This window comes from Callithrix jacchus, chromosome 21 (genome assembly GCF_049354715.1).
Source record: "Callithrix jacchus isolate 240 chromosome 21, calJac240_pri, whole genome shotgun sequence".
NCBI lineage: Eukaryota > Metazoa > Chordata > Mammalia > Primates > Cebidae > Callithrix > Callithrix jacchus.
In genome coordinates, this window is record NC_133522.1 from 1,111,404 (window position 1) to 1,136,647 (window position 25,244).

The following is a 25,244-nucleotide window of genomic DNA, read 5'->3' on the forward strand; positions in this document are numbered from 1 at the left end:
ATATAATCACATATAATTAGTTCATAGAATGAGTGCCTAAAAAATATCTTACCACTCAGTTATTCCCATATATATATAACTATATCTTAGTATATAAACGGAGGAATGCCTAGAGAAGACACAGTACAGAGCACGAATTAAGGAATAAGCAGCTTATAAAAGTTACACCAGGAAAAGAATCCATGGCCCAGGTCGCAGCGTTCAGTATTGTAAAGATACCCACTGTATGGCAGGCTTGGGGCAAGAGCCACTGCTCCTGATAAAGGTGTTGTAGGACCTTGCTCCAGTTCTTGTGGAAGGCTGCCCTCAGACTGGCAATCGCACCTTGGTGACTGTGAACTTTATCAGCTCTTGTTACTGTGCTGCTGGAAAAGCATTCCCACATAGAACTCATTGGAAGCTGCCAGCAGGTGGCCTAGACCCTGACAGCTTTGTCACTCCTTTGTGACTTAAAGCATCCTCCTATAAATCTTCTTAGTAGCTTGCCCATAGATAGAGGTATTGCACACGGCACCCTCTTCACTGCACACGGCCCACCCCCATGCCTCAGTGACCTAATGGGAATGGACTCCTTGCTGTGAGCTGTCCCCCTCCCAGCCTAGGTGATGTAATGGGGCGGGAGCCCTTGTTTTATTGCTCATGACCCTATCACTATCATTAAAGATGACTTCACTCACTGCCCTGTCCCCTAACCTATACACAATAAATACTCACGCTTCTGGACATTCGGGGCCTTGCCTGACTCCAACCATAGGTGGCTTGGCTCCCCGAGCCCAGCTGCATTTTCCTGGTACTTCTGTGTCCTGTCTCTTTATTTCTCGAATCCTGTGCCTCAGCACAACATAAGGGACACCCCACGACCCTGCGGGGCCATCAGCCCTACATCTGGCACCCAGGTTGTGGGTTTCTTATTTCTGTGCTTAGCATAGCCATCAGAGCTACTACTGCGGGAAAGTCAGTGCTGGATTCCTGGGCATTTGGTAAGAAAAGGGGGAGTGACTTTTTGGTAACGCTCACAGTAATCTCGGGGTTAAAATAGGACAAACAAACTGTAAGTATGACTTCTATATTTCTTTTATTAAAACTCTACTAAGGCAGGGGCTGTTTCAGTCTCCTCAGATAAGCTTGCTGAGCTATTTCCTCCCTTTTCTGATCTTATCACTGACTGTGATCACCCTCTGAATGGTCTGCTCCCTGTCCTGTTTTTTCCTCAGAGTGTAAAACACTTCAAGCCTTTTCACAAGGAGTAGCGTGTGACTATATATGCTTTCTCACCACCCTGTCCGGCCTCAGCTCCTTTACTTACCTCTACTTTTCAATCTACCGGCATGGAACTATGTGCCCCCGTGAACTCTGACTCTTCTTTTTAATCCACCGGCATGGGACTTTGCACCCCTGTGAATTCTGACTCCACTTTTCAATCTACTGGTATGAAACTATGCACCCCCATGAACTCTGACTCTTCATTTTAATCTACTGCATGGAACTATGCACCCCGGTGACCTCTGACTCTTCTTTTCAATCTATCAATGTGGAACTATGCGCCCCCATGAACTCTAACTCTACTTTTTAATCTACCAATAGCTTGAAACTATGCACCCACACAGATACTAATAGCACTGGAAACACTGTACTTGAGAATAATCCAAAAGTCTGTGCCCCTGTCATTGCCCATATGGCTCAGGTAAACTCACCTGGGACTGGGAATGCAGGAGGTGTTTCTTCTACTACAGTGGAGGAATTCTTCTACGGTATCAGGTGTTAGTAACATGGCTCTCTTAATCATGGGCAATCTCCCCTCTAACACAGAATCAAGAATTCTTGCCCACAATTTAAATATTATGCCCCAAGCTTCCTTGGGCTCCAGAAAAACTTGGCAATTCCCAGTTATAGTACACCCCCCTTCAGGGTACCCAGGTATTGCCAATGGCTGATAATCAGGCTAATTCCCCGGATCCCCCTGCAGTGCCTTTACAACAAGCTCCAGCTCCTAATGTTGGTGCAGCAGCCGCTGATGAAGCAGAACTGCCACAACAGCTGTTACAGCCCCAAGCAACTGCCCAGCCCCAGGCTGCACATCAGCCTCTGAGGGTGGTGCAACAGGTCATTCCCCATTAGATGCCGCCTCCTATCTCGGTCATTACTAGACCCGACCCTCTTAACCCTAATCAACTATTTGTTCATCCAGTTAATTAGCAAAGTTTCACACTTCCTTTTCTCAAGGATTTTAAGGACCCTGTAAAACAATATGACACAAATTCTCTTTTTGTACGTGCCTCCGTAAAGGCTATTGCAGAAGGGCAGAGACTCATTCCTTGTGATCTGGAAACACTCATGCAGTCAGCACTCTCTCACGCCCAATATTTACAATTCCTTGCATAGTGGAGAAATGCTGTTACTAGGGGAGTCCGCCTCAGTGCTGCCACTAACCCACTTATTCTGGTTACAGCGGACCGGTTGCTGGGAAGAGACAGTGGGACCCCCTGGCCATTTAGTCTAGTTTACAGCCTGGTCTCCCTTCCACTTCCATGATACCAGACTCCTGACCTTTGCTCATCGTTGACTTAAAGGATTGCTTCTTTGATAACCCCTTGGCCCCCTAAGACTGCTATAAATTTGCTTTCACAGTGCCCTCCCTTAACAATGTTGCCCTGGCTACGAGATTCCAATGGAAGCTCTTGCCAGCACTCATGATTAGCAGCCCCACAATTTGTCAGTTTTATGTGGGAAAAGTGCTGTCCCCAGTTTCCCCAATGCTATTAGATCCATTATATGGATGATATTCTGTATGTGGCTCCTACATGTGAGACTCTTGTTTCAGTACTCTCTATGCTTAGGGAGCTCATTACAGCAGCTGGCCTGACTATCTCAGTTGAGAAGATCTAGCTGTCTACCTTTTATCAGAAATTAGGAATGCGGCTTGAGGAGCACGCAATTAGCAACAGCTGGTGGAACTGAGGAGCGATGGGTTAAAAACTTTGATTTCCAAAAACTCCTTGATTATATAAATTGGATTCATCCAGTGTCAGGGATCCATACCTATGCTCTTTCTAACATTTTCTCCACCCTGAAAGGAGATCTAACCCACAGAGCAAACAGTCTCTCTAACAAAGAATCCGAGAGGCTCAGGTGTTTAGAATTCAACCTCTTTGCCTTTCACTATTTTGATTTTTGCTACCCCTCACTCCCCTATGGGCGTGATTACACACAATGATAGCCTTATTGAATGGTGCTTTCTGCCTCATGCCGCTACATGAACCCTATCAGTATATTTGGGTCAACTTTCTACCTTAATAGGGGTAGCTCATAATAGGCTACTATGTCTGACAGGCTTAGAAGCACACAGGTTGGTTGTCCCCCTCTCACAGGAACAAGTTCTCCAGGCTTTTGTTCATTCTACCTCCTGGCAGGTTAATCTGGCAGGATTCCTGGGTGTCATTGACAACCATTACTCCAATGTTAAACGTTTTCAATTTCTTCACCTGACCTCTTGGATATTGCCCAAAGTTACCCGAAATGCCCTGCTAGAGGGAGCAGTGACTGTTTCTGCTGATGCTTCCTCTAACAACAAAGCTGTATACGCTGGCCCCAAGGAAAGGGTCTTTCACACCGCAGCTGTTTTGGTTCAGCAAGAGCAGAACTAATTGCTGTAATTATAGCCTTGGAAGATTTTCCAGGCCCTCTAAACATTGTTTCAGATTCTGCTTACGTGGTTCACGTTACTCATAACATAGAAACTGCCTTTGTTAAATTTCTATATAATGATTCGCTTAGCTCACTGTTTTTACACTTACAAACAGTTGTATGGTCTAGGACCTCCCCCTTTAATATTACACACATTAGAGCCCACACCTCTTTGCCTGACCCGTTAACCACAGCTAATTCCTGAGCAGACACCCTTGTAGCAATGGCTCTACAGGAAGCCTGCAACTTTCATGAATTATCTCATGTTAATGCTTCAGGTCTTAGAGACCGTTACCCTATTACATGGAAACAGGCAAAGGGGACCGTCCATCATTGTCCCCCCTGCCAAGTTGTCTCTCTTCCCTCACAACCAGCTGGTGCCAACCCCAGAGGTCTCACTTCCAATGCCCTATGGCAAATGGACGTGACCCACTATTCTGCCTTTGAAAACGTTTCTTTTGTTCATGTCTCTATAGACACATTTTACCGTTTCATATGGGCTGAGAGAATTTGTGGGGATTGCTCCCGTGAGGCCCCTAGGAAATGGGCCTCACCATATGGTGAGCTTGAGCCCGGACACAGATCCCTGGTTGGGGAAGTCGAGCTGAGGGAAAGCAGGAACCAAGAGAGGGACTATGTTATTCAAAATAATTAACAGACATTACTTTATGGATATGAGGACATGGGAAGCATTGTGCCCACTTTCGGCTTCTCATATGGTTTATTGTTTGATTTTTTCATTTTGGACCCTTGTTACCTTCATTGTAAAATATTAACTTAAGTATTTACACTTGGTAACTTACTTACCATAACTTATTGGGTGTAACTGTAACATACTTACCATAGCTTACATGGTGTAACTGTAACTTACTTACAATTGTTAAGTAACTTACTGGGTGTAACTGACATACTGGGCTTGACTCACTGACTGGGCATAACTAAGTGGGTGTAACTTGCTTACTGTAACTTAAGTGTGTTGATCTGGCATAAACAACTTTAACTTCAGAAAAGTATATAATGAAACAGATTGCAAAAATAAAATTGCTGCTTGGACATAGCCTAAGCCAACCCTCCAGACTCCGCTTTTCTATTTTCTTTTTTTTTTTTTTTTTACCTTAAAGTTTCCAGCCTTAAAGCTTTTTTCTTTCCCCCAAGCAATGTTTTTACGACTATTTGTGCCACTAAATACTAATTTAAAAAAAAACTTGTATTTTCCAGCAATTATACTGTTGTCTTTCATTTACTTGTTTTTTTTTTTTAGGGAAAAAGAGAAAAAGAAGGGGAAAAAAATAAAAAGGGGGAAAAAGGAATATTACTTCATTCCTAAAATGGGTTTCAATAATGGCCGATCAATATTTTGAGTGTTTAAAGTGGTTAATGCATATTTTATGTGTTTAAAATGGAGACCTCTATTGTGTTTATTTGTTCTGGCTCTGAGTTCAAATCCTGGATATCGTTATCAATTTGTTGTCTTATTGAATCTAAATCTATGTGTCTTATGTATCTGGGTGTTAAGATCTCTTATTGTTACATTAATCCTTTTACCCTTGTATCCTTATAGCTTTGAAATCTATTTTGTCAAATGTGAAAATTGCAACTCCTGCTTTTTATTTATTTATTTTTGCTCTCCATTTGGTTGGTACGTTTTTTTTTTCCAACCCTTTATTTTGAGTCTATGTATATCTTTGGATATACCGTTGGATTTTGTCTGTATCTTTTGATTGGGAGATTTGGTTGGTTTAACTTTAGGGTTGCTGCCATTTGATATTAACTGGCTATTTTGTCCTTTTGTTGATAAAAATTCTTCTTTATGTTAACGCTCTTTACTTTTTGGTGTATTTTTAGAAAGGATCATACTGGTTGTTCCTTTCTGTGTATAATGCTTCTTTTAGAAGTTCTTGTAAAGCAGGCCTGGTGGTAATAAAATCTCTGAGTACTTGCTTGTTCCTAAAATATTTTATTTTTCCTTCAAATGTAAAGCTTAAATTGGCAGGATATGAAATTCTGGGCTGAAAGTTTTGTTCTTTAAGTATATTGAATATTGGCCCCCACTCTCTTCTAGCTTGTAGGGTTTCTGTTGAAAGATCTGCTGTAAGCCTAATAGGCTTACCTTTATGGGTAACTTGATCTTTCTCTCTGGCTGCCCTTAATATTTTCTCCTTCGTTTCGATCTTGGTGAATCTAACGATTATGTGCCTTGGGGTTGGTCTTCTTGAGGAATATCTTTGTGGTGTTCTCTGTATTGCCTGGGGTTGAATAGTGTCCTGCTTTGCTAAATTAGGAAAATTTTCCTGGATAATGTCCTGGAGAGTATTTTCCAGCTTGACTTCATTCTCTCCGTCACATTCAGGTACACCAATCAAGCGTATATTAGGTCTTTTCACATAGTCCCATATTTCTTGGAGACTTTGCTCATTCCTTTTTATCCTTTTTTCTCTATTCTTGTCTTGTCGTTTTGTTTCATTAAGTTGGTCTTCGACCTCTAATACCCTTTCTTCTGCTTGATCCATTCGGCTGTTTAAGCTTGTACATATTTCACTCAGTTCTCGTGTTGTATTTTTCAACTCCATAAGTTCATTTGTATTCCTCTCTATATTGTCTATTCTTTTCAACATTTCATCGAACCTTTTTTCCAAGTTCTTAGTTTCTTTACATTGGGTTAGAACAAGTTCCTTTAACTCCCAGAAGTTTCTTATCATCCACCTTTTAAAGCCTACTTCAGATAATGGAACACAGTCCTTTTCCATCAGGGCTTGTTCCGTTACTGATGAGTCCTTTTCCATCAGGGCTTGTTCGGTTGCTGATGAGTCCTTTTCCATCAGGGCTTGTTCCATTGCTGATGGGTTCTGATTTTGAGTATACTCGGCCTTCTTAGGCTGTTTTTTTCCCTTCATTTTAGATGAACCGCCTTTCTAATTAGTTTTCTGAGTCGACGTCCGACTTACTGATTCCCAGTGCTGGGATCCGAGCCACCCACTGTGGCAGCCTAAATAGCAGCGATAAGACTGATGGTGCTCTTCTGCCCAGGAATCTCTGGTCTGGCTTCCCTCTTGAGTCCGCAACAAGCGGCTCTGACTTCCCGGAGCTCCAAACTCTGGTCAGGAGGGGAAGCGGTCCCGTTGGCTCTGCGTGAAGAGCTGCTGCGCCGAGACGCCGGCAAAACCCCTGCAGCGGCCACAAGAGTCGCGCTGGCGACCCGTGGGGCTCCTCCACTGGGAGTCGGCTAATCGGTGAGTGACGAAAATTCGTCTAATGATGTGGCGTCGTCTCGTTCTCTGAGCTTTCACTGGGAGCTACAATCCTGAGCTGTTAGTGGTCGGCCATCTTGGATAGATCTCCTCTATTTTCTTTCACTTCTGCGCACTCTCTCCCTCAGGTTGAATGAGACATCTACATTGGCGGTCTCGGGGACTCCCGCAGGTCGGTAGACCCCGGAAGACGTGCCGGACCCCAACAATGGGCTACCTGTCCAGCAGGGGAACCAGCTGCCCAGATTGAAAAGCATATGCTCTCATGCTTCTCTGTGATGGGCATACCTGCAAAACTAAAAACTGATAATGGACCAGGATATACTAGTAAGTCATTTCAATGTTTTCTAGAGAAATGGAATATTCAACATACCACCAGCATTCCTTATAAGTCACAAGGACAGGCCCTGGTTGAAAGGGCTAACAGGACTCTCAAGGAACAGTTAAATAAACAACAGAAACCAGATGACCATCATTGTTCTACTCCCCAGGCCAGATTCCATCTAGTGTTATTTACTCTAAACTTTCTAAACCTTAGCAGGTCTCAAGCCTACATGGCTGTGGAACAACATTTTACAGCAGTTCAGCATAACCCCCAGGAACGGAAACAAGTGTGGTGGACACTCATCCACTGCAAAATGGATGTCATGTACTCTTATAACTATGGGCCAAGGATTTGCTTATATTTTCACAGATAACTCTCCTGATCCTGTTTGGATTCCATCATGGCATCTTAAGCTCATCCCTGAAGAACAACATGAGCTCCCACCGCTGCCCCTGTGGAAATCACAGGAGAGACCCAAATCTGATGGACCAACTTCTGGATGATCATATCGTCCATCTCCCTAATCACAACTCTTCTGGCTGCCATGCTTCTTCTCACCACCTCGGCAGTTTACCCCACCCTCCTCCTCCTCCTCCTCTAATTCCTGCCCCTCCTCCCCATTCTCCTCACCATCCTGTTAATGAAAGCCCGCTTCATTCACCTCTACTCACTTTCTCACAAATGGATCAACTTGTGAATATGGCTTGTCACACTACAGAACGGTGCAACATTCCACCCACTCCCAGCCATACTCTTGCTGCTGCTCTCATTATCCATTTCATTCTGATGGGTTTCACTGCTTCTGTATCTCTCAACTCTGGTAATTTTTCCTACTGGGCATATATACATTCACCCCACCACTGTATGCTCTGTTTCTTGGATGGACTCTTCCATAGAAATCTATACTAACCATAGTGCTCTCCTGCCTGTCCCTAATGTCAACCACCTACCTATTCATCAAAGGGAAGAAGGCACCCTTTATAATGCCTCTATTGAATTTAAATTTCCTTCTCTTTGCCTTGGGCCCACTCCCGGCTGTCTCCCTATTGGTCACTAAGCATGGATGTGGGTTGTATCTGGGGCCAGTAATGCTTCTTTCCAGACCCAGTATATGTTTATGTCATTTTATCTTCACTTATCAGTCCCACTCCTGTCATTGCCTTTGGTTCACTGGGACCACTGCAATGCACCTGTTGGAACAATACTGGGCTCTTTCGGTAATGCTATCATTGTTGACTGGGCTCCCAAAGGTTTCTACTGGCATAATTGCACTGGACAACACCCAGACTGCCAGAAATATTCTCATCTCTTCACGGAGGACATGACACACTCAGTACTGCATCAAGTTCTGCATCACGTTCCTCGCCTATGGACCTCACCACTCCCCTACAGATGGTCTCACTCTGGCATCATTGCACCATGCCCTAAGGTGATTCACCGTCTTGTTGGACCGGAACTCCCTGAACTGTGGAAGCTGGCTGCTGCTCTCAGTGGACTTCACTTTTGAAATGTTTCCATTGACTCTTATGGTCGCAGCTCTGGTGACACTCTACACCGTCTACACTTTACTCCCAAAGACATAATACCTATTCGCAGTTGTGTTAAGCCTCCTTAGATGTTACTGGTTGGTAAATTTTTTGTTTCCTTTTTCACCAACTCTATTGACTGTAACAATTGCAAATTGTTTTTTGTCTAGATGCTACCTTTTCTGTTAACTCTAATGTATTGCTGGTCAGGGCTAGGGAGGGAGTTTGGGTTTCTGTTGTATTACATCATCCATGGGAGTCCCCTCCCTCTATGCACATTGTAACTCAAATCCTCAAGGACATTTTACATCGCACCCATCACTTTATCTTTACCTTGATAGCAGCGGTCATTGGACTGATTGCTGTCACGGCCTCAGCTGCGACTGCTGGCATGGCCACACAAAACTGCATTCAAGCAGCTCACTTGGTTGAACTTTGGCAAAATAATTCAACTACTCTCTAGAATTCCCAGTCCCAGATTGATCAACATTTGGCTAATCAAGTTACTGACCTTCGCCAAAGTATCATTTGGCTGGGCGACAGCCTTTTAAATCTTGAGCATCGTGCTCTGTTACAATGTGACTGGAACACGTCTGATTCTTGCATTGCTCCTTTCAATTAAAATTCTACACTTCACCCCGGGACACTATATGCCACCACCTGCTGTCCTGGGATGATAACCTCACCTTGGACATGAACCACCAGAAGCAATAAATTTTTGAGGGTTCTCCGGCACATCTAACTACTGTCCCAGGTTCAGAAACTTTTGAAGGCATCATACAAGGCCTCTCTGACCTTAATCCAGTTAAGTGGTTTAGAAAATGGTCTGTTCCTATAGGTGGGTTCTTCTTGTTGCCATCATTTTGATTGTTGCTTGCATTTGTACCTTGTTAATTACATGTTTCTGTATTTGAAAATTTCACAAACATAATATGCAACAATCTCAGGCCATGGTGGCCATAACCACGCTTGTAAAAACAAAAGAAACGGGGAAATGTGGGTAACCTCCGGTATAGATACTAAGGAAGGAGAGCTAAGCAGAATCCTCTCACAATTAAGACCTGGAGAATATCTCAGTTTATAGTGTTACTATTCAGTTATTTTCTTTATACAATCCTCTGTATATAATCACGTATTAGTTCATAGAATGAGTGCCTACGGAATATCTTACCATTTAGTTATTTCCATATATTTATATATATATGTGAAACTATATCTTAGTTTATAATCAGAGGAATGCCTAGAGTAGATACAGTACAGAGCATGAATTAAGGAATAAGCAGCTTATAATCAGGGGAATGCCTAGAGCAAACACAGTGCACAGCATGATTTTAGGGAAAAGCAGTTATACCAGGACAAGAATCCATGGCCCAGGAGGCAGCGTTCAGTATTGTAAAAATAGCCACTGTACGTCAGGCTTGGGGCAAGAGCCACTGCTCCTGATAAAGGTGTTGTAGGACCTTGCTCCAGATTTGTGGACGGCTGCCCTCAGAATGGCAATCGCACCTTGGTGACTGTGAACTTTATCAGCTCTTGTTACTGTGCTGCTGGAAGAGCATTCCCACATAGAACTCATTGGAAGCTGCCAGCAGGTGGCGTAGACCCTGACAGCTCTGTCACTGCTATGTGACTTAAAGCATCCTCCTATAAATCTTCTTAGTAGCTTGCCCATAGATAGAGGTATTGCACACGGCACCCTCTTCACTGCACAAGGCCCACCCCCATGCCTCAGTGACCTAATGGGAATGGACTCCTTGCTGTGAGCTGTCCGCCTCCCAGTGGGGTTGAGCCCTTGTTTTATTGGTCACGACCCTATCACTATCCTTAAAGATGACTTCACTCACTGCCCTGCCCCCTAACCTATACACAATAAATACTCACGCTTCTGGACATTCGGGGCCTTGCCTGACTCCGTTCATAGGTGGCATGGCTCCTTGAGGCCAGCTGCATTTTTTTTTGTACTTCTGTGTCCTGTCTCTTTATTTCTCGGATCCTGTGCCTCAGCACAACATAAGGGACACCCCACGACCCTGGGGGGCCATCAGCCCTACATCTGGCACCCAGGTTGTGGGTTTCTTATTTCTGTGCTTAGCATAGCCATCAGAGCTACTACTGCGGGAAAGTCAGTGCTGGATTCCTGGGCATTTGGTAAGAAAAGGGGGAGTGACTTTTTGGTAACGCTCACAGTAATCTCGGGGTTAAAATGGGACAAACAAACTGTAAGTATGACTTCTATATTTCTTTTATTAAAACTCTACTAAGGCAGGGGCTGTTTCAGTCTCCTCAGATAAGCTTGCTGAGCTATTTCCTCCCTTTTCTGATCTTATCACTGACTGTGATCACCCTCTGAATGGTCTGCTCCCTGTCCTGTTTTTTCCTCAGAGTGTAAAACACTTCAAGCCTTTTCACAAGGAGTAGCGTGTGACTATATATGCTTTCTCACCACCCTGTCCGGCCTCAGCTCCTTTACTTACCTCTACTTTTCAATCTACCGGCATGGAACTATGTGCCCCCGTGAACTCTGACTCTTCTTTTTAATCCACCGGCATGGGACTTTGCACCCCTGTGAATTCTGACTCCACTTTTCAATCTACTGGTATGAAACTATGCACCCCCATGAACTCTGACTCTTCATTTTAATCTACTGCATGGAACTATGCACCCCGGTGACCTCTGACTCTTCTTTTCAATCTATCAGTGTGGAACTATGCGCCCCCATGAACTCTAACTCTACTTTTTAATCTACCAATAGCTTGAAACTATACACCCACACAGATACTAATAGCACTGGAAACACTGTACTTGAGAATAATCCAAAAGTCTGTGCCCCTGTCATTGCCCATATGGCCCAGGTAAACTCACCTGGGACTGGGAATGCAGGAGGTGTTTCTTCTACTACAGTGGAGGAATTCTCCTATGGTATCAGGTGTTAGTAACATGGCTCTCTTAATCATGGGCAATCTCCCCTCTAACACAGAATCAAGAATTCTTGCCCACAATTTAAATATTATGCCCCAAGCTTCCTTGGGCTCCAGAAAAACTTGGCAATTCCCAGTTATAGTACACCCCCCTTCAGGGTACCCAGGTATTGCCAATGGCTGATAATCAGGCTAATTCCCCGGATCCCCCTGCAGTGCCTTTACAACAAGCTCCAGCTCCTAATGTTGGTGCAGCAGCCGCTGATGAAGCAGAACCGCCACAACAGCTGTTACAGCCCCAAGCAGCTGCCCAGCCCCAGGCTGCACATCAGCCTCTGAGGGCGGTGCAACAGGTCATTCCCCATTAGATGCCGCCTCCTATCTCGGTCATTACTAGACCCGACCCTCTTAACCCTAATCAACTATTTGTTCATCCAGTTAATTAGCAAAGTTTCACACTTCCTTTTCTCAAGGATTTTAAGGACCCTGTAAAACAATATGACACAAATTCTCTTTTTGTACGTGCCTCCATAAAGGCTATTGCAGAAGGGCAGAGACTCATTCCTTGTGATCTGGAAACACTCATGCAGTCAGCACTCTCTCACGCCCAATATTTACAATTCCTTGCATAGTGGAGAGATGCTGTTACTAGGGGAGTCTGCCTCAGTGCTGCCACTAACCCACTTATTCTGGTTACAGCATACCAATTGCTGGGGAGAGACAGTGAGACCCCCTGGCCATTCAGTCTAGTTTACAGCCTGGTCTCCCTTCCACTTCTATGATACCAGACTCCTGACCTTTGCTCATCGTTGACTTAAAGGATTGCTTCTTTAATAAGCCCCTGGCCCCCTAAGACTGCTATAAATTTGCTTTCACAGTGCCCTCCCTAAACAATGTTGCCCTGGCTACGAGATTCCAATGGAAGCTCTTGCCAGCACTCATGATTAGCAGCCCCACAATTTGTCAGTTCTATGTGGGAAAAGTGCTGTCCCCAGTTTCCCCAATGCTATTAGATCCATTATATGGATGATATTCTTTATGCGGCTCCTACATGTGAGACTCTTGTTTCAGTACTCTCTATGCTTAGGGAGCTCATTACAGCAGCTGGCCTGACTATCTCAGTTGAGAAGATCTAGCTGTCCACCTTTTATCAGAGATTAGGAATGCGGCTTGAGGAGCACGCAATTAGCAACAGCTGGTGGAACTGAGGAGCGATGGGTTAAAAACTTTGATTTCCAAAAACTCCTTGATTATATAAATTGGATTCATCCAGTGTCAGGGATCCATACCTATGCTCTTTCTAACATTTTCTCCACCCTGAAAGGAGATCTAACCCACAGAGCAAACAGTCTCTCTAACAAAGAATCCGAGAGGCTCAGGTGTTTAGAATTCAACCTCTTTGCCTTTCACTATTTTGATTTTTGCTACCCCTTACTCCCCTATGGGCGTGATTACACACAATGATAGCCTTATTGAATGGTGCTTTCTGCCTCATGCCGCTACATGAACCCTATCAGTATATTTGGGTCAACTTTCTACCTTAATAGGGGTAGCTCATAATAGGCTACTATGTCTGACAGGCTTAGAAGCACACAGGTTGGTTGTCCCCCTCTCACAGGAACAAGTTCTCCAGGCTTTTGTTCATTCTACCTCCTGGCAGGTTAATCTGGCAGGATTCCTGGGTGTCATTGACAACCATTACTCCAATGTTAAACGTTTTCAATTTCTTCACCTGACCTCTTGGATATTGCCCAAAGTTACCTGAAATGCTCTGCTAGAGGGAGCAGTGACTGTTTCTGCTGATGCTTCCTCTAACAACAAAGCTGTATACGCTGGCCCCAAGGAAAGGGTCTTTCACACCGCAGCTGTTTTGATTCAGCAAGGGCAGAACTAATTGCTGTAATTATAGCCTTGGGAGATTTTCCAGGCCCTCTAAACATTGTTTCAGATTCTGCTTACGTGGTTCACGTTACTCATAACATAGAAACTGCCTTTGTTAAATTTCTATATAATGATTCGCTTCGCTCACTGTTTTTACACTTACAAACAGTTGTATGGTCTAGGACCTCCCCCTTTAATATTACACACATTAGAGCCCATACCTCTTTGCCTGACCCGTTAACCACAGCTAATTCCTGAGCAGACACCCTTGTAGCAATGGCTCTACAGGAAGCCTGCAACTTTCATGAATTATTTCATGTTAATGCTTCAGGTCTTAGAGACCGTTACCCTATTACATGGAAACAGGCAAAGGGGACCGTCCATCATTGTCCCCCCTGCCAAGTTGTTTCTCTTCCCTCACAACCAGCTGGTGCCAACCCCAGAGGTCTCACTTCCAATGCCCTATGGCAAATGGACGTGACCCACTATTCTGCCTTTGAAAACGTTTCTTTTGTTCATGTCTCTATAGACACATTTTCCCGTTTCATATGGGCTGAGAGAATTTGTGGGGATTGCTCCCGTGAGGCCCCTAGGAAATGGGCCTCACCATATGGTGAGCTTGAGCCCGGACACAGATCCCTGGTTGGGGAAGTCGAGCTGAGGGAAAGCAGGAACCAAGAGAGGGACTATGTTATTCAAAATAATTAACAGACATTACTTTATGGATATGAGGACATGGGAAGCATTGTGCCCACTTTCGGCTTCTCATATGGTTTATTGTTTGATTTTTTCATTTTGGACCCTTGTTACCTTCATTGTAAAATATTAACTTAAGAATTTACACTTGGTAACTTACTTACCATAACTTATTGGGTGTAACTGTAACATACTTACCATAGCTTACATGGTGTAACTGTAACTTACTTACAATTGTTAAGTAACTTACTGGGTGTAACTGACATACTGGGCTTGACTCACTGACTGGGCATAACTAAGTGGGTGTAACTTGCTTACTCTAACTTAAGTATGTTGATCTGGCATAAACAACTTTAACTTCAGAAAAGTATATAATGAAACAGATTGCAAAAATAAAATTGCTGCTTGGACATAGCCTAAGCCAACCCTCCAGACTCCGCTTTTCTATTTTCTTTCACTTCTGCGCACTCTCTCCCTCAGGTTGAATGAGACATCTACATTGGCGGTCTCGGGGACTCCCGCAGGTCGGTAGACCCCGGAAGACGTGCCGGACCCCAACAATGGGCTACCTGTCCAGCAAGGGAACCAGCTGCCCAGATTGAAAAGCATATGCTCTCATGCTTCTCTGTGATGGGCATACCTGCAAAACTAAAAACTGATAATGGACCAGGATATACTAGTAAGTCATTTCAATGTTTTCTAGAAAAATGGAATATTCAACATACCACCAGCATTCCTTATAAGTCAAAAGGACAGGCCCTGGTTGAAAGGGCTAACAGGACTCTCAAGGAACAGTTAAATAAACAACAGAAACCAGATGACCATCATTGTTCTACTCCCCAGGCCAGATTGCATCTAGTGTTATTTACTCTAAACTTTCTAAACCTTAGCAGGTCTCAAGCCTACATGGCTGTGGAACAACATTTTACAGCAGTTCAGCATAACCCCCAGGAACGGAAACAAGTGTGGTGGAGACTCATCCACTGCAAAATGGACGTCATGTACTCTTATAACTACGGGCCGAGGATTTGCTTATATTTTCACAGATAACTCTCCTGATCCTGTTTGGATTCCATCATGGCATCTTAAGCTCATCCCTGAAGAACAACATGAGCTCCCACCGCTGCCCCTGCGGAAATCACAGGAGAGCCCCAAATCTGATGGACCAACTTCTGGATGATCATATCGTCCATCTCCCTAATCACAACTCTTCTGGCTGCCATGCTTCTTCTCACCACCTCGGCAGTTTACCCCACCCTCCTCCTCCTCCTCCTCTAATTCCTGCCCCTCCTCCCCATTCTCCTCACCATCCTGTTAATGAAAGCCCGCTTCATTCACCTCTACTCACTTTCTCACAAATGGATCAACTTGTGAATATGGCTTGTCACACTACAGAACGGTGCAACATTCCACCCACTCCCAGCCATACTCTTGCTGCTGCTCTCATTATCCATTTCATTCTGATGGGTTTCACTGCTTCTGTATCTCTCAACTCTGGTAATTTTTCCTACTGGGCATATATACATTCACCCCACCACTGTATGCTCTGTTTCTTGGATGGACTCTTCCATAGAAATCTATACTAACCATAGTGCTCTCCTGCCTGTCCCTAATGTCAACCACCTACCTATTCATCAAAGGGAAGAAGGTACCCTTTATAATGCCTCTATTGAATTTAAATTTCCTTCTCTTTGCCTTGGGCCCACTCCCGGCTGTCTCCCTATTGGTCACTAAGCATGGATGTGGGTTGTATCTGGGGCCAGTAATGCTTCTTTCCAGACCCAGTATATGTTTATGTCATTTTATCTTCACTTATCAGTCCCACCCCTGTCATTGCCTTTGGTACACTGGGACCACTGCAATGCACCTGTTGGAACCATACTGGGCCCCCTTGCTAATGCTATCATTGTTGACTGGGCTCCCAAAGGTTTCTACTGGCATAATTGCACTGGACAACACCCAGACTGCCAGAAATATTCTCATCTCTTCACGGAGGACACGACACACTCAGCACTGCATCAAGTTCTGCATCACGTTCCTCGCCTATGGACCTCACCACTCCCCTACAGATGGTCTCACTCTGGCATCATTGCACCGTGCCCTAAGGTGATTCACCGTCTTGTTGGACCGGAACTCCCTGAACTGTGGAAGCTGGCTGCTGCTCTCAGTGGACTTCACTTTTGAAATGTTTCCATTGACTCTTATGGTCGCAGCTCTGGTGACACTCTACACCGTCTACACTTTACTCCCAAAGACATAATACCTATTCGCAGTTGTGTTAAGCCTCCTTAGATGTTACTGGTTGGTAAATTTTTCATTTCCTTTTTCACCAACTCTATTGACTGTAACAATTGCAAATTGTTTTTTGTCTAGATGCTACCTTTTCTGTTAACTCTAATGTATTGCTGGTCAGGGCTAGGGAGGGAGTTTGGGTTTCTGTTGTATTACATCATCCATGGGAGTCCCCTCCCTCTATGCACATTGTAACTCAAATCCTCAAGGACATTTTACATCGCACCCATCACTTTATCTTTACCTTGATAGCAGCGGTCATTGGACTGATTGCTGTCACGGCCTCAGCTGCGACTGCTGGCATGGCCACACAAAACTGCATTCAAGCAGCTCACTTGGTTGAACTTTGGCAAAATAATTCAACTACTCTCTAGAATTCTCAGTCCCAGATTGATCAACATTTGGCTAATCAAGTTACTGACCTTCGCCAAAGTATCATTTGGCTGGGCGACAGCCTTTTAAATCTTGAGCATCGTGCTCTGTTACAATGTGACTGGAACACATCTGATTCTTGCATTGCTCCTTTCAATTAAAATTCTACACTTCACCCCGGGACACTATATGCCACCACCTGCTGTCCTGGGATGATAACCTCACCTTGGACATGAACCACCAGAAGCAATAAATTTTTGAGGGTTCTCCGGCACATCTAACTACTGTCCCAGGTTCAGAAACTTTTGAAGGCATCATACAAGGCCTCTCTGACCTTAATCCAGTTAAGTGGTTTAGAAAATGGTCTGTTCCTATAGGTGGGTTCTTCTTGTTGCCATCATTGTGATTGTTGCTTGCATTTGTACCTTGTTAATTACATGTTTCTGTATTTGAAAATTTCACAAACATAATATGCAACAATCTCAGGCCATGGTGGCCATAACCACGCTTGTAAAACAAAAGAAACGGGGAAATGTGGGTAACCTCCGATATAGATACAAAGGAAGGAGAGCTAAGCAGAATTCTCTCACAATTAAGACCTGGAGAATATCTCAGTTTATAGTGTTACTATTCAGTTATTTTCTTTATACAATCCTCTGTATATAATCACGTATTAGTTCATAGAATGAGTGCCTACGGAATATCTTACCATTTAGTTATTTCCATATATTTATATATATATGTGAAACTATATCTTAGTTTATAATCAGAGGAATGCCTAGAGTAGATACAGTACAGAGCATGAATTAAGGAATAAGCAGCTTATAATCAGGGGAATGCCTAGAGCAAACACAGTGCACAGCATGATTTTAGGGAAAAGCAGTTATACCAGGACAAGAATCCATGGCCCAGGAGGCAGCGTTCAGTATTGTAAAAATAGCCACTGTACGTCAGGCTTGGGGCAAGAGCCACTGCTCCTGATAAAGGTGTTGTAGGACCTTGCTCCAGATTTGTGGACGGCTGCCCTCAGAATGGCAATCGCACCTTGGTGACTGTGAACTTTATCAGCTCTTGTTACTGTGCTGCTGGAAGAGCATTCCCACATAGAACTCATTGGAAGCTGCCAGCAGGTGGCGTAGACCCTGACAGCTCTGTCACTGCTATGTGACTTAAAGCATCCTCCTATAAATCTTCTTAGTAGCTTGCCCATAGATAGAGGTATTGCACATGGCACCCTCTTCACTGCACAAGGCCCACCCCCATGCCTCAGTGACCTAATGGGAATGGACTCCTTGCTGTGAGCTGTCCGCCTCCCAGCGGGGTTGAGCCCTTGTTTTATTGGTCACGACCCTATCACTATCCTTAAAGATGACTTCACTCACTGCCCTGCCCCCTAACCTATACACAATAAATACTCACGCTTCTGGACATTCGGGGCCTTGCCTGACTCCGTTCATAGGTGGCATGGCTCCTTGAGGCCAGCTGCATTTTTTTTTGTACTTCTGTGTCCTGTCTCTTTATTTCTCGGATCCTGTGCCTCAGCACAGCATAAGGGACACCCCACGACCTTGTGGGGCCATCAGCCCTACATCTGGCGCCCAGGTTGTGGGTTTCTTATTTCTGTGCTTAGCATAGCCATCAGAGCTACTACTGCGGGAAAGTCAGTGCTGGATTCCTGGGCATTTGGTAAGAAAAGGAGGAGTGACTTTTTGGTAATGCTCAAGGTAATCTCGGGGTTAAAATGGGACAAACAAACTGTAAGTATGACTTCTATATTTCTTTTATTAAAACTCTACTAAGGCAGGGGCTGTTTCAGTCTCCTCAGATAAGCTTGCTGAGCTATTTCCTCCCTTTTCTGATCTTATCACTGACCTTGATCGCCCTCTGAATGGTCTGCTCGCTGTCCTGTTTTTTCCTCAGAGTGTAAAGCACTTCAAGCCTTTTCACAAGGAGTAGCGTGTGACTATATAAGCTTTCTCACCACCCTGTCCGGCCTCAGCTCCTTTACTTACCTCTACTTTTCAATCTACCAGCATGGAACTATGTGCCCCCATGAACTCTGACTCTTCTTTTTAATCCACCGGCATGGGACTTTGCAACCCTGTGAATTCTGACTCCACTTTTCAATCTACTGGTATGAAACTATGCACCCCCATGAACTCTGACTCTTCATTTTAATCTACTGCATGGAACTATGCACCCCGGTGACCTCTGACTCTTCTTTTCAATCTATCAGTGTGGAACTATGCGCCCCCATGAACTCTAACTCTACTTTTTAATCTACCAATAGCTTGAAACTATACACCCACACAGATACTAATAGCACTGGAAACACTGTACTTGAGAATAATCCAAAAGTCTGTGCCCCTGTCATTGCCCATATGGCCCAGGTAAACTCACCTGGGACTGGGAATGCAGGAGGTGTTTCTTCTACTACAGTGGAGGAATTCTCCTATGGTATCAGGTGTTAGTAACATGGCTCTCTTAATCATGGGCAATCTCCCCTCTAACACAGAATCAAGAATTCTTGCCACAATTTAAATATTATGCCCCAAGCTTCCTTGGGCTCCAGAAAAACTTGGCAATTCCCAGTTATAGTACACCCCCCTTCAGGGTACCCAGGTATTGCCAATGGCTGATAATCAGGCTAATTCCCCGGATCCCCCTGCAGTGCCTTTACAACAAGCTCCAGCTCCTAATGTTGGTGCAGCAGCCGCTGATGAAGCAGAACCGCCACAACAGCTGTTACAGCCCCAAGCAGTTTCCCAGCCCCAGGCTGCACATCAGCCTCTGAGGGCGGTGCAACAGGTCATTCCCCATTAGATGCCGCCTCCTATCTCGGTCATTACTAGACCCGACCCTCTTAACCCTAATCAACTATTTGTTCATCCAGTTAATTAGCAAAGTTTCACACTTCCTTTTCTCAAGGATTTTAAGGACCCTGTAAAACAATATGACACAAATTCTCTTTTTGAATGTGCCTCCGTAAAAGCTATTGCAGAAGGGCAGAGACTCATTTTTTGTGATCTGGAAACACTCATGCAGTCAGCACTCTCTCACGCCCAATATTTACAATTCCTTGCATAGTGGAGGGATGCTGTTACTAGGGGAGTCCGCCTCAATGCTGCCACTAACCCACTTATTCTGGTTACAGCGGACCGGTTGCTGGGAAGAGACAGTGGGACCCCCTGGCCATTTAGTCTAGTTTACAGCCTGGTCTCCCTTCCACTTCCATGATACCAGACTCCTGACCTTTGCTCATCGTTGACTTAAAGGATTGCTTCTTTGATAACCCCTTGGCCCCCTAAGACTGCTATAAATTTGCTTTCACAGTGCCCTCCCTTAACAATGTTGCCCTGGCTACGAGATTCCAATGGAAGCTCTTGCCAGCACTCATGATTAGCAGCCCCACAATTTGTCAGTTTTATGTGGGAAAAGTGCTGTCCCCAGTTTCCCCAATGCTATTAGATCCATTATATGGATGATATTCTTTATGCGGCTCCTACATGTGAGACTCTTGTTTCAGTACTCTCTATGCTTAGGGAGCTCATTACAGCAGCTGGCCTGACTATCTCAGTTGAGAAGATCTAGCTGTCTACATTTTATCAGAAATTAGGAATGCGGCTTGAGGAGCACGCAATTAGCAACAGCTGGTGGAACTGAGGAGCGATGGGTTAAAAATTTTGATTTCCAAAAACTCCTTGATTATATAAATTGGATTCATCTAGTGTCAGGGATCCATACCTATGCTCTTTCTAACATTTTCTCCACCCTGAAAGGAGATCTAACCCACAGAGCAAACAGTCTCTCTAACAAAGAATCCGAGAGGCTCAGGTGTTTAGAATTCAACCTCTTTGCCTTTCACTATTTTGATTTTTGCTACCCCTTACTCCCCTATGGGCGTGATTACACACAATGATAGCCTTATTGAATGGTGCTTTCTGCCTCATGCCGCTACATGAACCCTATCAGTATATTTGGGTCAACTTTCTACCTTAATAGGGGTAGCTCATAATAGGCTACTATGTCTGACAGGCTTAGAAGCACACAGGTTGGTTGTCTCCCTCTCACAGGAGCAAGTTCTCCAGGCTTTTGTTCATTCTACCTCCTGGCAGGTTAATCTGGCAGGATTCCTGGGTGTCATTGACAACCATTACTCCAATGTTAAACGTTTTCAATTTCTTCACCTGACCTCTTGGATATTGCCCAAAGTTACCCGAAATGCCCTGCTAGAGGGAGCAGTGACTGTTTCTGCTGATGCTTCCTCTAACAACAAAGCTGTATACGCTGGCCCTAAGGAAATGGTCTTTCACACCGCAGCTGTTTTGATTCAGCAAGGGCAGAACTAATTGCTGTAATTGTAGCCTTGGAAGATTTTCCAGGCCCTCTAAACATTGTTTCAGATTCTGCTTACGTGGTTCACGTTACTCATAACATAGAAACTGCCTTTGTTAAATTTCTATATGATGATTCCCTTCGCTCACTGTTGTTACAGTTACAAACAGTTGTATGGTCTTGGACCTCCCTTTTTAATATTACACCCATTAGCGCCCACATCTCTTTACCTGGCCCATTAACCACAGCTAATTCCTGAGCAGACACCCTTGTAGCAACGGCTCTACAGGAAGCTTGCAACTTTCATGAATTAACTCATGTTAATGCTTCAGGTCTTAACAGACATTACTTTATGGATATGAGGACATGGGAAGCATTGTGTCCACTTTCGGCTTCTAATGGTTTATTGCTTGATTGTGTTTATTTTGGACCCTTGTTACCTTCATTGTAAAATATTAAGTATTTACACTTGGTAACTTACCATAACTTACTGGGTGTAACTGTAACTTTCTTACCATTGCTTACAGTGCGTAACTGTAACATACTTACCATAGCTTACAGGGCTTAACTGTAACTTACCATAGCTTACAGGGTGTAAGTGTAATTTACTTTTCATAGCTTACAGGGCATAACTGTAACTTGCTTACAATTGTTAAGTACTTCCTGGGCGTAACTTACTTGCTGGGTGTAACTGACTTAATGGGCTTAACTCACTTACTGGTCATAACTAAGTGGGTGTAACTTGCTTACTCTAACTTTTGTATGTTTATCTGGCATAAACAACTTTAACTTCAGAAAAGTATATAATAAAACAGATTGCAAAAATAAAATTGCTGCTTGGACATAGCCTAAGCCAGCCCTCCAGACTCCACTTTTCTATTCTCTTTCACTTTCGTGCACTATCTCCCTCAGGTTGAATGAGACATCTACGTTGGCAGTTTCAGGGACTCCCGCAGGTTGGTAGCCCCCCGGCAGCCGTGCCAGACCTCAACATCTGACGCCTGGGACAGGGACCTGAGTACGAGAGGTACAGTGACGCATCCCAAATCAGAGGAGACAAGGTAAAGCTGCGGTTCTTGAAGTTCTGGACTCAAAATTAATCTGGATTAAAGATGGAGCAATGTGAGTTCAGAAATCAGTCTGTGTTTGTAATGTTGTATCATCAAATGTTAAGAAATAGAGGTGCAGATGTAAAAATGAAACGTGTTTCTAAGTTTTTAGAGATTGTCTACATATTGTGTCCGTGGATTTCTGAGGAGGGATTGTTAGATGAATCTACGTGGAGTAAAATAGGAAGTATGATTGAGGATTACGCCGCCACTCATCAATCTTCCCTGCTAGCAGAACTGTTACTTTGGATTTGGCTGAAGTTGCGCCACGCTGTCTGCCTGCCTTCCTGCAATCTCACAAGCACTGGCACTCACTGCTCCCCTGCTGCCTCTCTCACTTCCAATTCCTCTTCTTTCTCTTACAAATCTAACCCTGATGGTGGAGGGGGCGGCTGTAACTTACCACCTTGTAATTCTCTAAAAGAGCCCGCCACTCTCAGAGTCAGAACTGGAGCTGAAAATGGGGGAGCTCGGGATGACGGGATCAGAACTGGAGTAAAAAACAGTGCTTCAGAGAACACTCAGTGTTAGTTTGGGGCAGAGGTCACGTTTGTGTCTTTCCTAGGTCTGCCTCCTCACGTATCTAGGTGCCTGAGTGGCACATCAAGCATGTCCCAAAGAAGACAATCCTCTCCGAGACCAGTGACCATCCCTCTTCCTCGACTGACATCTCCCCATTGGCCGAGACCTCAGATGACTTCACCGACCTCCCTTCTCCCGAGAATCCGACGTCTACACCTACAGAGGATGACATCCCACCGTGCCCATCACCCGCGGCACCAGCTGACACCACCCCAAGAAGTTCCAGTCCTGACCTGGACCCAGATGTATGCCTAGTGGCTGACGTGTCACACATTGTTTGTAGGCAAGGACATTCTCTCAATCCGGTTACTCTATTTTTAGCCATATTAGCCATTGTGTCTGTGATAGCTTCTACAGCTACAGCTGCTGTTAGTCTTTCAAAATTTATTAATACTGCTGTATATGTGAATCATTTGGCAAAAAATGTCTCTATTGCTATCGGATCTCATATGTCTCTTGATGATTAATTAGAAGCTAAACTGAACGCTTTGGGACAAAATGTTACTATTCTTGGTGATAAACTTTATAATATTCAAAACCACCTGGCCCTTCCTTGCCATGCTGATTATAAATATATTTGTGTTTGTAATACTCCTTATAATCACACCAAATGACAGTGGCCTCTTGTTAAGGCCCATTTACAAGGAATTTGGACTCATGACAATTTATCTCTAGATGTTTTCAAGCTTCAGCAGAAAATTCATGCCATTGATTTTTCTCGTCAAAACCTGCCTGAAGATGACACAATCGCCCATCATATTGTGGACACCTTGTCTTCCTGGGTACGTGGAGTTCATCTCCCGTCCTTTTCCTCTTTAATGGGTATTGGAGTGGTTATACTCCTTCTTATACTCTTTCTCCCGGTACTCTTTTGCCTTGTGTTCTCCTCCCTTCAACAATTGCAGCTCAAGCTTTTTGAGTTGCATCTAAAAACAAAAGGAGAAACTGAGGGAATCTGTGGGGATTGCTCCCATGTGAGGCCCCTAGGAAATGGGCCTCGCCATATGGTGAGCTTGAGCCCGGACACAGATCCCTGGTTGGGGGAGTCGAGCTGAGGGAAAGCAGGAACCAAAAGAGGGACTATGTTATTCAAAATAATTAACAGATGTTACTTTATGGATATGAGGACATGGGAAGCATTGTGTCCACTTTTGGCTTCTTATGGTTTATTGCTTGATTGTGTTCATTTTGGACCCTTGTTACCTTCATTGTAAAATATTAACTTAAGTATTTACACTTGGTAACTTACTTACTATAACTTACTGGGTGTAACTGTAACTTACCATAGCTTACAGGGCATAACTGTAACGTATTCACCATAGCTTACATGGTGTAACTGTAACTTACTTACCATAGCTTATAGGGCATAACTGTAACTTGCTTACAATTGTTAAGTACTTACTGGGCGTACCTTACTTGCTGGGTGTAACTGACTTACTGGGCTTAACTCACTTACTGGGCATAACTAAGTGGCTGTAACTTGCTTACTGTAACTTAAGTATGTTGATCTGGCATAAACAACTTTAACTTCAGAAAAGCATATAATAAAACAGATTGCAAAAATAAAATTGCTGCTTGAACATAGCCCTAAGTCAGCCCTCCAGACTCTGCTTTTCTATTCTCTTTCACTTCCGTGCACTCTCTCCCTCACATTGAATGAGACATCTACATTGGTGGTCTTGGGGATTCCCACAGGTCGGTACACCCCCGGCAGATGTGCCGGATCCCAACAATGGGCTACCTGCCAAACAGGGGAACCAGCTGCCCAGATTAAAAGGCATATGCTCAAAGACTGACTCAAGATGGTGCAGTGAGAACAACCCAGGATTGAAGCTCTCGGTGAATGCGCAGAGGGTGAGTCAGGGCCGCATTTCCAGATGGACTTTTGTTGCCCACAGAACAGGGAAATTTCCAGGTATAAAAGAGACGTGGGATGCCAGTGAAGCAGTTTTGGCTGGTGCAGCCAGCGGCCTGTGCTGCAGCACAGTGGTGCTCCACAGTGCTCCGCGCAAAGTGCACTGGTCTGGGTACCCTGTTGAACCAGCAATCTGAAACTTGAGAGGGCAGATTGGCATATCCATTTGATTGAATGGGACTTGGACAGTGAGACAGGCCAGGAGATTCCAGGGAAATGGCGTTTGGCCCAGGGCAGTGAGACAAACAAAACGGTGATTCCAAATGCTTCAGGTGGAGAGTTTCACTGTGGGCACAGCTGAACCCAGGATGGTGCAGTTTGTTGGAGGAGGGGCTTTTGCCATTACCAAGGCAACCCACCC

General features: G+C 44.3%; 1 long non-coding RNA gene across 4 annotated transcripts; it reads left to right on the plus strand.

The window, feature by feature from the left end:
- Positions 1-731: 731 nt before the first annotated feature.
- Positions 732-24,552, plus strand: LOC144580666 (uncharacterized). Of its 4 annotated transcripts, none has more exons than XR_013530609.1 (4): positions 732-6,914; positions 7,061-10,931; positions 14,759-18,628; positions 22,190-24,552. It is a non-coding gene; the product is annotated as an uncharacterized LOC144580666 (long non-coding RNA). The 4 variants fall into 4 exon arrangements; XR_013530608.1 differs by having other exon boundaries at positions 7,061-7,259; positions 7,627-10,931; positions 14,759-24,552; XR_013530610.1 differs by having other exon boundaries at positions 732-980; positions 7,061-7,259; positions 7,627-10,931; positions 14,759-24,552.
- The last annotated feature ends 692 nt before the right edge of the window (positions 24,553-25,244 follow it).